The sequence below is a fragment of the Triticum urartu genome, chromosome 1A (genome assembly GCF_056163025.1).
Source record: "Triticum urartu cultivar PI428250 chromosome 1A, HENAU_Tu73, whole genome shotgun sequence".
NCBI classification, from domain to species: domain Eukaryota; kingdom Viridiplantae; phylum Streptophyta; class Magnoliopsida; order Poales; family Poaceae; genus Triticum; species Triticum urartu.
This window is the reverse complement of record NC_141873.1, coordinates 98342777-98355565: the sequence shown is the minus strand read 5'-3', so window position 1 is coordinate 98355565 and position 12789 is coordinate 98342777. Positions and strand designations below refer to the sequence as shown.

General features: G+C 42.5%; 1 long non-coding RNA gene across 1 annotated transcript; it reads left to right on the top strand.

Moving 5' to 3' along the window:
- Window positions 1–4723: 4723 nt before the first annotated feature.
- Window positions 4724–12382, top strand: LOC125549521 (uncharacterized). The gene is made up of 2 exons (XR_007301371.2): window positions 4724–5106; window positions 11908–12382. It is a non-coding gene; the product is annotated as an uncharacterized LOC125549521 (long non-coding RNA).
- The last annotated feature ends 407 nt before the right edge of the window (window positions 12383–12789 follow it).

The window sequence follows — 12789 nt, the reverse complement described above, 5'->3', positions numbered from 1 at the left end:
ACCGCCAAAATATCTACCCCCTCCCCCCTTCCCCACCCCATTTTCTCCCCGACCACAAGTCACATTTCCCATGTTTCCTCCTTCCTTCCTTCCTTCCTAAGCTATAGACACTTCCTCGCTCTCGTCGTCTCGCATCCTACCGCCGGGGTCGCCATGGTCTTCTTCAAAGACCTCTCCAGCGGTTCCTCCTCCGGCGATGACTCCTTCACCACCCGGGTATGCCTCTCTTCTCTCCCTCGGGCTATGACTTGGAATGAAGGATTTTTACCTGGCGGTCAATTTGAGTAATTTCTTCCTCTTGTAGCTCCCTAGGACCATCAGTGGCAACGAATGGAGCGGGGTGGCTGAAGATCTATCTGCTCGTTGTCACCATCAATCTCCATGCGTGAAGCTAGTTGTGTTTGAATCTGTGGACAGTGGGAGGAAGTTTCTGGCATGTGCAGAGAAGGTTAGACCCTCTTTTGTTGTTACAAATCATTTGTTAAATGTGATTCACACACTGTCATGGTCCCAACGCATTCATACCACACCTTCAACCAAACACATCCTAAGACAGTGTCACAATTTGTACCTAGTATCTTAAATTGTTGCCATCTCATCAGCGGTGCCATTAGAAAATTATTTGGCACCGCCTCAGCAGTTTGTGCAGCCAACTTTGGTCCACACATCTGTAATGCCCCGGATGTAATTTGCCATATTTGTACTCCGACTCTTGTCATTTCGGCTTTAAGTTATGAGATTTCCTCCATGGTTGGGTTTTTTCTTCGTTTTGCATTTTGTCCATGTCATGCATTTCATATCATGTCATCATGTGCATCGCTTTTGCATACGTGTTCGTCTCATACATCCGAGCATTTTTCCTGTTGTCCGTTTTGCAATCCGACACTCCTACGTGCACCGGCGTTCCCCTTTTCCTCTTTTCATGAGCGGGTGTTAAACTTTCTCGGAATGGACCGAAATTTGCCAAGCGGCCTTGGTACACCACCGGTAGACCGCCTGCTAAATTTCGTGCCATTTGGAGTCTGTTTGATACTCCAACGGTTAACCGGGGACCGTAAAGGCCTCGTGTGTGTTGCAGCCCAACACCCCTCCAAAATGGCCCAATAACCCTTCCAAACCACTTCCATGTCCTCCGCCGTCGGATCACGATCGCGTGGTCGAAAACTATACCCCATTTGGACACTCCAAACTCCTCCTACCTATAAATATGTCCTCCCCATCCAAAAATCCTGGATGAAACCCTAGCAATTCCCCTCTCCGCCGCCGGACAAAATCCCCACCGACGGACATGTCCGCCACCCTCGCCGCCGCCACATGTCTCCTCCTGGTTCGTTGAGACGCCGCACCCACTTTGCCTGCGCCGCCCGCGCGCCGGCCCGCCGGGGCCCGGGCGAGGCCCACCTGGCCCGCGCGCCCGCCCGCCGCCTGCTCTCGCGGCTCCTCTGCGCCGCCGCCTCCCGGAGAAACCCGCCGCCATCCCTCTTCGCTCTGGCCGCCGCCCACCGACCAGACCCATCGCGGCACCGCCCGCACCTTGCTCCGCCCGGCGCACCACCTCCTCCGGCCCGCGGATCCGCCACCCCAGCGACTCCGGCGAGCTCCTCCGCCTCGGATCCGGCAGTTCCCTCTTCTCCGGCCACCGCAACGCACTTCTCCGGCGAACCTCGTGGACCGCGCCCGAACCCTAGATCTGAGGTCTACACCCCCTCTTTTCCCACTAAGTCCCTTATTATGGAACATTTTATGCATCTGTTCTTCATTTCATAACTTCTCATCCATAGCTCTGTTTCATGCGCATGATATATCAAAATGTTCATCATGATATGCTCTTCATTTCATTCCTTTGTGCCATGCTTGTTTGAGTCCATCTTGATGCCCAAATCACTGATGCAAGAGTGCTATAAATTGTTAGGTGCTGATTCTTATCAGAGTGTGAGGATTTGTCATTTTTGCTACATTTGTTGTGTGCTGCATATGGGCATGAGATCCACATGTATTTTGATCTATACCATGCCATCTTTACAGGGGTGCTTGACATGTATTTTTGTGATCATTGTGGTGACTAGCACAAGCATGCAAAGTAGCATTCGTGATATTGCTGATTCCAGGGACATAGGATTTGACTAAGTCTTTTCTCTGCTGTTATTTTTATGCCTTATAAACATGACGCTAAAGTGAGCTCCATGCTTATTTTGAGTTGCTTCGGTAAGGATGTTTTGGACATATGGTTGTGCTCTATCCGTCCATGCCCCTGTTTGAAATTATGGAGTGCCTTAGCATGCCTTAATCTTGCTGTACTCTTACTATAAAATGTTTTTGGCAGATTGTTTACATGTGAATCAATTTTGCCATGGTTGTTGTAGCTGATCCATGAATGCTACTAGATGACCCGTTGCGCCCATGGCGCAAGAGGCTAACTCAAACAATGTACGGAAACCATTATATTTGCGAGTAATAATGATTTCAAAGAAGATACTTGAATGGTATCTTTATAGTGGTGGTTTATATTGCTGTTCACCGGAGCATGATAGACCAACAAAATTAACCCACACCAAAAGGAAGTTTTGAAGGTAGTTCACGATTGCTTGTTTACATTGGCTCTATAAAGCAAAATACATATCTACCTACATCATGTACAGCCTTCTTGTGATTGGTTGTGGCCGAGCTTTCTTGGCCGCGTTGATACATGGATCTGATTAAGATTGTTTGGTACTCCCTTTGTAAAGAAATATAAGAGCGTTTAGAACACTACTTTAGTGATCTAAACCCTCTTATATTTCTTTACGGAGGGAGTATCAGGCAAGCAGTGGCGGAGCTTGCAGCCCAAAGGTGGGCGGGCCGAATAGAAAAAATAGCATATGGGCTACTGTTTTAAGGCCCAGAATTAGATATATAGTGTATAAAATTTAATGGGCTGGGCGGGCCATGACCCATTCAACCTTGCTGAAGCTCCGCCAGTGCAGGCAAGGTTCTGTATAATGTGTTGAAAAGGCAATAGAAAAATGGTGCATGAGGGATAAGTTGGCCCTAAAGCATAAGCAACCTTGGTTTGTTGTTGTCTCATATATTTCTGACCATGTTTTTATATACTATTGTAATTAGACTGGGGTAATCTATAAAGCTGATCTGTCATGGAAAACAAATATGATGATACATGAAGTAGATACTTCATATAGACACCGAATTAATTGTTTTATGATTAATCATAGATACAGAGGCGATAAATATTACTACCGGGCATACTTCATCGTAAGCCCATTACTGCACTAAATATATCTTGGTTGTCCAATTTACAGAAAATAAGAAATGAGAGCACACACAAACCTTTAGACGATGCTAATGTAACTTGTCAAAGATCCAAAAAAATAGGCTACTATTTTTCACTGTTGAACTAAAAAAATTAGAAAAGGAGGATAATCCCCAGCCTCTGCATACTGTTGAACTAAATGAAATACAAAATAAGGCATTAAAAAAGTACCCACTTTGAATAAGGCAATACAACAAACTTGTGGTTGGAAAACCTGCACACAACTGCCACATCTCTCCTATAAACCTTGCTAGGCTACCCGCCTAACCAGCACACTTCGGCGCGCAGCTACTTGAGGGTCGTTTGATGTTTTTATCATAGCATGTTTTTTGGCGCTGGCACTCGGTCAACCGGACATCCATTCTAGACGTTTAGGCTGACTTCACAGGTAGATGACCGGCGGACCTTCCTAGGTTAAGGTTTCTCGTCATGTGGCAAGGTTTGGTGCCAGGTGCTTTAGATCTTTGAAATGGTTCAACGGTGACGACTACGACTCCAAGGCGTTGGTCCTTAAGGCACGTGCATGAAGACTTCATGTCTGTCATCGACAATGTCAAGCTGGCTCTGGTAAAGGAGCAGCGAGTGCGGCGTGTCAGCGTCTCGTTCTAGCGGCAACAGTGGTCGTTCGGTGGTCTCGGTACTTGATGTAGTTTTTATTATGTTTGAGATATTTTGTACTTTCGGTGAACTTTTATAATATATCCCATTTTTCAAGAAAAAAACTCCTAGATAGGAACTCCCTCATTCAATTGGCGGCATATATCGATTTTGCCGTCATACTTGTTTCTGCAGAAAAAATGTCCCTGAGAATATAGACCCTCAAAAAAAGAAAAACTCCTTGGGAATAGATTTGTTTTTGGCTGGGAGCGCTCCGACATGCGTTTGCCTTGTGGTCCAAGCCCGGGTGTCGAGTGTGTGCGTGTCCTCTCAACGGGTTAGCGACTCGACGTAGCTCTGTATTGGTTCCTTGGTATGGTCGGAGGACTCCACCATCGTGATGTTCCGGCAGTCCATGTTGGTTCTGTGGCGCTGCTTCGCCGTTCATGTGATCTGCGTCACTGTTGTTCTGGTCATCTGTCTCGCCCTTCTGTCTACTCGGCGTGCTGCTCCGCCCTGCATGCGCGTCGGGTGTGACGGCCTGAGAAATACGGGAGACTGGATGATTCGCCCCGCTTTATTTGGGCACTTATGGTTCGCCCCTCTTTACGTTGGGTTAGATGATTTGCCCTGCCTTTTCTTTTCCTATAGATAATATGCCCTTTGTTATTACTATAATCATTTTTTATTCTTATCCCTACTTTGACCATGTGAAATGACTCTACTGCCCCAGTGGCAAATTTGTAATTCTGTCGTGTAGGGCAGTCGCTGAGAAACACCTGTCCTCTTGGACCCCCACCACCTAATAGCACATTTTTATTTTGTTTTGTAATTTAATACTAAAGAATTGCTTTCTCTTGCCTCATCCGGCGGACACTTTTAGGTTCCATTATTTCACTGAAGTGAGCTCCATGAGAGAGGATTCCACAAGGTGAGGTCCGCCGTGAGGGGTGGCCAGCGATGTGAGGAAGCAGCCGCGACCAGCGCTAGCAGACTCCAATGCGCCCAAGCCCCGGCCAAGGCTATAGCAGCTGCTTTCGCGTGCCGTCGTTCCCCTCCAGCAGATCCCTGGGAGAAGGCGGGGAACTGCAGGGCGTCCGACCGGCTGGGTGAAGCGCCGCTTCGCCGTGATGTCGCAGGAGGTCGTGTAGGCGCACATCAAGATGGCGTACATCACCATTACGGCCACCTTTTCTGCTCAGGTAAAAACTAACTTCCTTCGGCGTTCGATGAATCTGTAGACTGTTTTGTGAGCTACAGTGGTTGCTACTATGCTAATAGCAGAAGTCTGGTGGGCAGTGTTGATAATTAGTAGCACTAATTAGTGGCTGGGACTGCTCCAATTATCCAGCTGGTTATATTGTACGTAGTATAAAATACTTGGTTGAGTGATTGCCTTTTCCTAAAGAATATTTTCCAATTAAATCATGAATGATTTTGAGTTCATCTCTTCCTGGATCTCCTCTAGTTATATTATAAATGCTATGCATCCTGACATATGCACTTCCTTAGAATTGTTGATACATACTCCCTCCGTTCTAAAATAAGTGTCTCAACTTTGTATTAACTTTAGTATAAAGTTATACTAAGGTTAAGACATTTATTTTGGGACGGAGAGAGCATGTATCATTGCTAGCAGCCGTTGTGGGCCTACTTGGAGAACAAGCATTTGAACATAAGGGCATCACACAATTACAAAATCCAAATACAAAAACTATGCTAGGTCTGCAGTTTTTTTCATGCATCACCTGAGTTTACTGCACTTTCTGTGCAGCACCAACCTAAAGCCAAAAGATCACAAAACTGTACAAACTAAAATAAAAACATGTCCACATGCCTAATAACTTTGAAAGTCTGAGTCCTACTACAACAGTTCAAACAGAGGGAGTAACAAAAATGCATTTCCTCCGGACGGCGAATTGCCTGAAAGAAGACAGTAGTAGTCATAATGATGGTGTTACTTTCATGTGCAAGCACTAAACTTCACCAAGAAAGTAAAATATATTGGGAGCAATGTACCTTTATTTTCCCTATAATCCTTGCCCTTGCTTCTAGACTATATGATGGTGGTGCAAGCTAGCCAGCATCTTCAGATTAGTCCATCCAAAAAGCACACCAAAGGTAGTAGTTGGATTGAGTGTATTATTCCTGAAACACCATTATCAGAAATTCAGTTGGCGGTTAATAGTAAATAGCAGTGCAGGGCTTGCTTATCACGCTTACGACTCATCACTCATAGGCCTTATCTAATCCCTCTCCAAAGCATACCATCTATCGATTCAAAATAGGCAAGAGGTAGGCAAAAATGATATATACTACTCACTAAAGAAATAGAGAATAGCAATTGCTCCTCAACTATTTTTATGCATCCACATACACTCATTAGAAAAACAAAGTAATGTGTGTGTATTATATAAGTTAGTCAGCTACCAATCGTACTCCTTTAGAGCATTATTGGTGCGATCTCTTTTGTACATAAAAGATAGAATTATGTTCCAGGGCCCAGCGTGCATGTGTGCATAGCACAAATGAATAATTAAAGGTACATCATTGGTCATCCTGATAAGTAGCAATTTACAAACAAAACTTTTTTGTTTTGGGGCAGGAATTTTCTCATTTTACTATATGTTAGATTTTAATGTAAGAGACAGAACATCGTCTCGAAGGGGGCTGGTAAGGTTTAGTAAACTACAGAAGATCGCACTGCATAGTTCCATTGTTAGGTAAATGAATTTTAGAAATCCATAATCATAGAAACACAGCAGATCAGCCCTTGTCCTGAGTCTTTAATATGTAGGTCTTTTCCCCTTTCCAAGCAAAGATCACAACAAAAAATCTCTGGCGTACCAAAACTGTAGTAATAAGTCTGCCTTGAAGTTCACAGTCGTTGTTAATTAGTATTATGGTGAGGTTAAACTGCAATATTTGTTAGATTTGGACATATTTTACCGAGGCTTATAGGTGCAATGGCACATAGGTACGTGCACTTAAAACTTCTGCGGTTCTACCTAGCCCAAAGAAGGGGGGGGGGGGGGGGGGGAATGACCATGGATGCTGCAGCTGCAGATCATACAAACTGCGAGAGCTAAGACCTCCCAGCCTGAAAAATGGGAGGACTTGACCACTGCAGAACATACAAACTGCAATAGTTAAGACCTCTGCCTAGCCTAAAGAAAGGGAGGACTTGACCACGGAGGCAGCAGAATTAGCACCTCTAGTACATATATGATTCACTCTACACTCTAGGAGATCAATAAATCAAATATGAGAGCAATTTCCCAATTCTTACATCATCCATATTCCACCGGATGCTATATTTCTGAGTGACGCACATACTATTTATACTTGGCAGCTAGGCATGCTAATACGGCTATCGCGGACAAAAGGCTAACATGTACGCACTGTTTGTCCATTAATATATATGTTTGCAGAGGAAAAATGCAAAAGAACAACCGAAAGCTATCTGTAGAATAACACTTCAGTATCACTATCTAAAATAGTACAGCAACATAAATCATCTATCCTCATCAGTATGCGGTATACCACCTGTCATAGCTGGAAAGAGACCATATGAATCCTAACCAATTACCTGGAAGTGATCAGAACAGGAGTTTCCGGAGTAGCCACTGCTCTACGTGGTTCCAACTTTAGCTACGGGTTGACTGAATTTTTTAACACTGGGCTAGGGGCAGGCTTTGAGCTGAAGTCTAGGGTTTTCTGTCGAAACAAATGAAACATTGTCCTCTCACCTGATCTTGGCTACACCTCGGATAGATCAAACCATGGAAATAGAATCAACAATCCATAAAGCCTTGTATGATCAAACTACAGTCTTAGTCGAAACCATACACATGATCTGTTTCATCACAAAGAAGAAACAACATATGATTTCTCTTCCAGTTTCTAAAAATATAGAATAGTTAATAAACCGAGGCCCTAACAATCAATAATTTTATCTCCAAAAGTCCTTTCATCAGTTTCAGGGCAATAACTCTATAGAGTAAAGGACATCAAAGGACACTTCAGATGCAAATAGCAAATCCCCAGTTTAGTTCTACTCAAAGACAAAGATGATGATATGGTTTGTAAGCTAGCTGGCACATCTACACAAAGAACCAGCATGACAAAATGCAAGGAAACCGGAGATAAGTCTTCAGCTAAGACTGAAGAAAGAAAATAGGATGAGCTCACCTTTGATCTGCAATAGCGCATTTAGTTTCTTCCTAAATTATGCAAGTACCCAGGAAATCTTACAGTCCGTTGGTGAGCAACCCTTCTGAAGCTCCTACAAATAGAAATTTTGTACTCATGAGGGAAAACTTTTTCTTGTAAAGTAGATCACAAATTGAAGTTCAAACTCATTAGCTTCTTGTATACCTAGAAAGAAAACATGTACTTCAAACTCATCTCCTCACCTCCCAGTACACTGTAGTCCAACATCTAGTCCAAAAAAGGCAAGCACATTAAAATGGAATAATGGAACAACAACATAGTATGGCTTTTTTATTACAACAATAAGACTTTATTCCGCAAACAATAGCCACGAGCTAGCCAAATATTCTCATAGTAATAGATCATATAGTTTCTGGGAGTCTGGGACAGAGGAAAACAACATAGTAAGGCTTTGCCAAGCATCCAAGATCGAACTTTATGCCTACACATAATAACAGGCAAATAGATTTCCATTTGAATAAGTAAATAATGACTGCCTGTCCTCCAATTTAGCAGTAACTGTACATAATGACAGGCAAATGGATTTACATACAGAAGTAAATATTGACTACCCATCCTCTGCTTTAGCAGTAACCCACTCTGAATAATCTGAACCAATACAAATGATTACATATTGCCTTTTTCATGAGATCATTTGCATTTAGAAAGCATTTAACTCGACCTATCTGGTAGGAGCTTCAGATTTTTGTATCTGTACTTGCTACTCATTCCAACATGCGTAATGGCCTACTAAACCAAATCCTCCAAAAGAAATGAGATAATCTTCCCCACTGTCATTGTTGTACAATAAAGTTATGCCCTAAATATAAATAAGAATCCATGAGGCAAATAAAAGTAAAATATAATGATCTCCTTCAATACCTAAATCGCAAAAAGCTAGCCGGACTACTCAACTTGTTATCTTTGACTGGAACTAAATTACAGAAGAATGAAATCACATGGCGTACATAGATTAATCCTCCCATGTCAGCCTTTTTGGATTTTCATCAAACACCTTGTAGGCAAAGAGAACCAAACCTGCACAAACAAAGATGTGAAGCTGCGGGAGTAGGGGACTGGAAGAAAGGGAGAGGAAAATATCAGGAAGAAGAGAAGGGTGATTGTATACCTGAAGCCAAGCTGAGAGCAGGCGGACGCTCGGTTGCACCGGCTGCTCGTGATTCTCCTGTTGAGCACCCACAACGAGGAAGAAGTCAAGCAGAGCAACCACACAAGACTAGTAAGCATGCACATGCAACGCACATCTCAAACGTAAAACAGGTAAAACAGGTGAATTCACATAATATAAAAAAAATAAACATTTTTAAAAAGATAAATCAAATGGATACACAATGTTTGATGTCGCTCAAATTGTATTTTCAAAAGCGAGACACAATAGTGGTTATGCTGCTACATAGAGTAATAGCAGGAAAATATTCTCATTTAAATAAAATCAGTAATTATTTATTAATCCAGTAATATAGGCATGTAGTATAGTCTTCTCTTCGAGTGTAGCCAGGAAAAAAAGTATAAACTGCCTTACGGTGCAATTATATTGTTCAAGATGCTTAATTCTCGAATCTTATTTTATTCTACTAATATGCATAGAAAAATATATATTTGTACTAATTTGGATCAAATTATATATATTTTTTGGTTGTGTGGACTGCCAAAATTATATAGCTACCTACTATGGATAATAGGAAATAGGAAATAGAAGATGATATGTGACTACAACGACTTCTATATGAAATAAAGATGATTTACAAGAACTAATTGAAATGTAAAAGGGCTAAAAGAAATCCAATAATTATCATGATAGAAAATATTTATCCGGGTTTGTATGTGTTTATGCGTTGGCAACCATACTAACTTACAATGATGTAAGACGCTTTGTACGTATAGAAACTGAAATGAGTTATGAAAAAAAATAAAGATGGAAGGAAAAGTATTCTAGAGTATTTGTCAAGCTTAACCTTATCAAGCTTTCAAGTCAGCTTCTAAATTACAAAAAAATGATGAATCCTCAAATAAGAAAGAGCCAACAATTTGAAACATGCTACAAAACTGATGAAGATAGAAAGCATTCATCCTCTTTTTCCTTGTCGTAAGGAGTAGCTTCAATATACATTTGTAACAGTGTAATACCTGATCTGGAAAAAGTTGTTCATTATTATTATTGGAGGAAAGAGGTGCGCAGACAAAGAAAGAGAGGCGGTGCAAATAAGGCCTTAAACAACATGTCTTCAAGTTTGATGACTGCAGATATGTTGGATCATTCGAAATTGCACAAGTATATAAGAATAAATATATGTGCCAAAATAGCGAAAGGTATTTGGTTTCTCTGTCATGAAACAAAATAAATCCGATCGAGTACAGTTTATATGATTTCTCTATACCAATATACGGCAGTTGTATTAGGACAGATCCTTTGAAGGATCTATTTATTGGAACTCAGCCGGATTAGTTTCTTCATTGGATCCTTTTGTATGGTAAAATTCTCTTTATTGGAACGCAGTAGAGATTGCATACCTTTACAAAACAGCGAGAGATATTCTCTAACAACAGTTACAGAGTCATGTGACCCGTTTTAGATGTATAGAATCATGTAACTGAAATAGTAGTACATCTTCAATATCTTGCCTCCTACTGAATCTTACATAATTTACTGGATTGCTATGCAATTATGTTAAAGTGATGTGTGTAAAATTTTCTCTAAGAATGAATCATATATTCTGATTTCCAACCTATCCCTGGAGATAGTGCCTAGGCAGGTGCAACCCACCTTAATTCCAGGTAAAGCAACGTCATACGTAAAACACACACTGATCAAATAGCACAAATAAGGCAATTCTAATCAAGGGGATGTCGTTACCTCTTGATACGGTCCAGTTTAATACATATGGTGGTACGAAGTAAAGCCCAAGGAAGCCGACATGAACATGAGAAGTAATCATGGGAAATAGACTCTGCATCTTGACTTCTTCAGTATCCCTCTTGATCCTACTTTGTAAGACAAGATTGCTTTCTTATGTACGTGCCATATATAATTACACATTTTCAGTACAGCAATCGGGAACCTAAGATAATCTCAAATCTATAATTCTAGATTGCTTGAAGCCCCATGATTTTTATTTAATATTTAATGCACGTGCACCCACTGAACAGACACTTTGTCGGCGTGGGTGCTGCAAACGGAGCTGAAGTCAACGCGGATGCCGATGGTTGCCGGAGAGCTTACCCTGGACGTGGATGGAGTTGTCGCAGTAGCGGCAGAAGAGCGCCTGGCCTCCAGGCAGAAGACGATGGCGGCGATAGCACGTGTGTTCCCAGAGGAAGATGAAGCTCCTCGTGCTTCCCCCATCGTGGCTAGCGTGCATGATGGCGGCAAGTGCCTCGCCATTAGCTTCCTAATAGGATGGATGCATCTGAGATAAGTTTTTTAATAGGATGGATTTGTCTGAGATTAGTTTTCTAATAGGATGGATTTGTCTGAGATTAGTTTCCTAGAATAGGATGCACCAGTGATTATTAGTTTCCTAATTGCTCAGGCGTGGAGTTTCATATTTTCCTTCACGGTGGAGTACGGCCAGTCAATGTAAATTGCTAAGTGCACACAGAAAATGGTTTAGGTTAAGGCTAACCGTTAGATTGATTTTAGTGGGTCTAATCGTGCGGTGGTATTGGATCTGTGTACGCTTTGTGGGGTGTGCTTAAAGTTCTTGTTTGATTGTTTAATAGTAGTATAGAAGTATAGATTAATATGTAATGCACGTGCATCCACTGAACAGACACTTTGTCGGCGTGGGTGCTACGAATGGAGCTGAAGTCAATGCGGATGCCGATGGTTGCCGGAGAGCATGCCCTCGACGTGGATGGAGTCGTCGCAGTAGCGGTAGAAGAGCGCCTGGCCTCCAGGTAGAAGACGATGGCGGCGATAGCACGTGTGTTCCCGAAGGAAGACGAAGCTCCTCGCGCTTCCCCCATCGTGTCTAGCATGCATGATGGCGGCAGGCGGCTCGCGATTAGCTTCCTAATAGGATGGATGCGTCCGAGATAAGTTTTTTAATAGGATGGATTTGTCTGAGATTAGTTTCCTAATAGGATGGATGCACTCTGATTTAGTTTTCTAGAATAGGATGCATCCGTGATTATTAGTTTCCTAATTGCTTAGGCGTGGAGTTTCATATTTTTCTTCACGGTGGAGTACGGTCAGTCAATGTAAATTGCTAAGTGCACATAGAAAATGATTTAGGTTAAGGCTAATCATTAGATTGATTTTGTGGGCCTAATCGTGTGATGGTATTGAATCTGTATACGCTTTGTGGGTTGTGCTTAAAAAAGTTTTAGTTTGATTGTTTAATAATAGTATAGATGGAGGAGAAGCAGACTTGGACCAGTGGAGGCGCATAGTCCGGATCTGACGGCCCCAAGAACCAAGATGGTGCCTCATAATCCACCTCTCCTGTTCACCGAAAGAAGTCCACATGACCCCTGGCGTTTCACGAGCTGGCTAATTTACCCCCTGAGATCTAAAACCGGGTATTTAACCCCCTGAGCTTTCCTAAACCATGCGAATCATCCCCTGACACTGATTGGAGTGGTTTTGCAAGCGGTTCTGGTGACGTGGCACGCCATCTCCACCCTGGCACGAGGGCTGTGTTCTTGCTTGA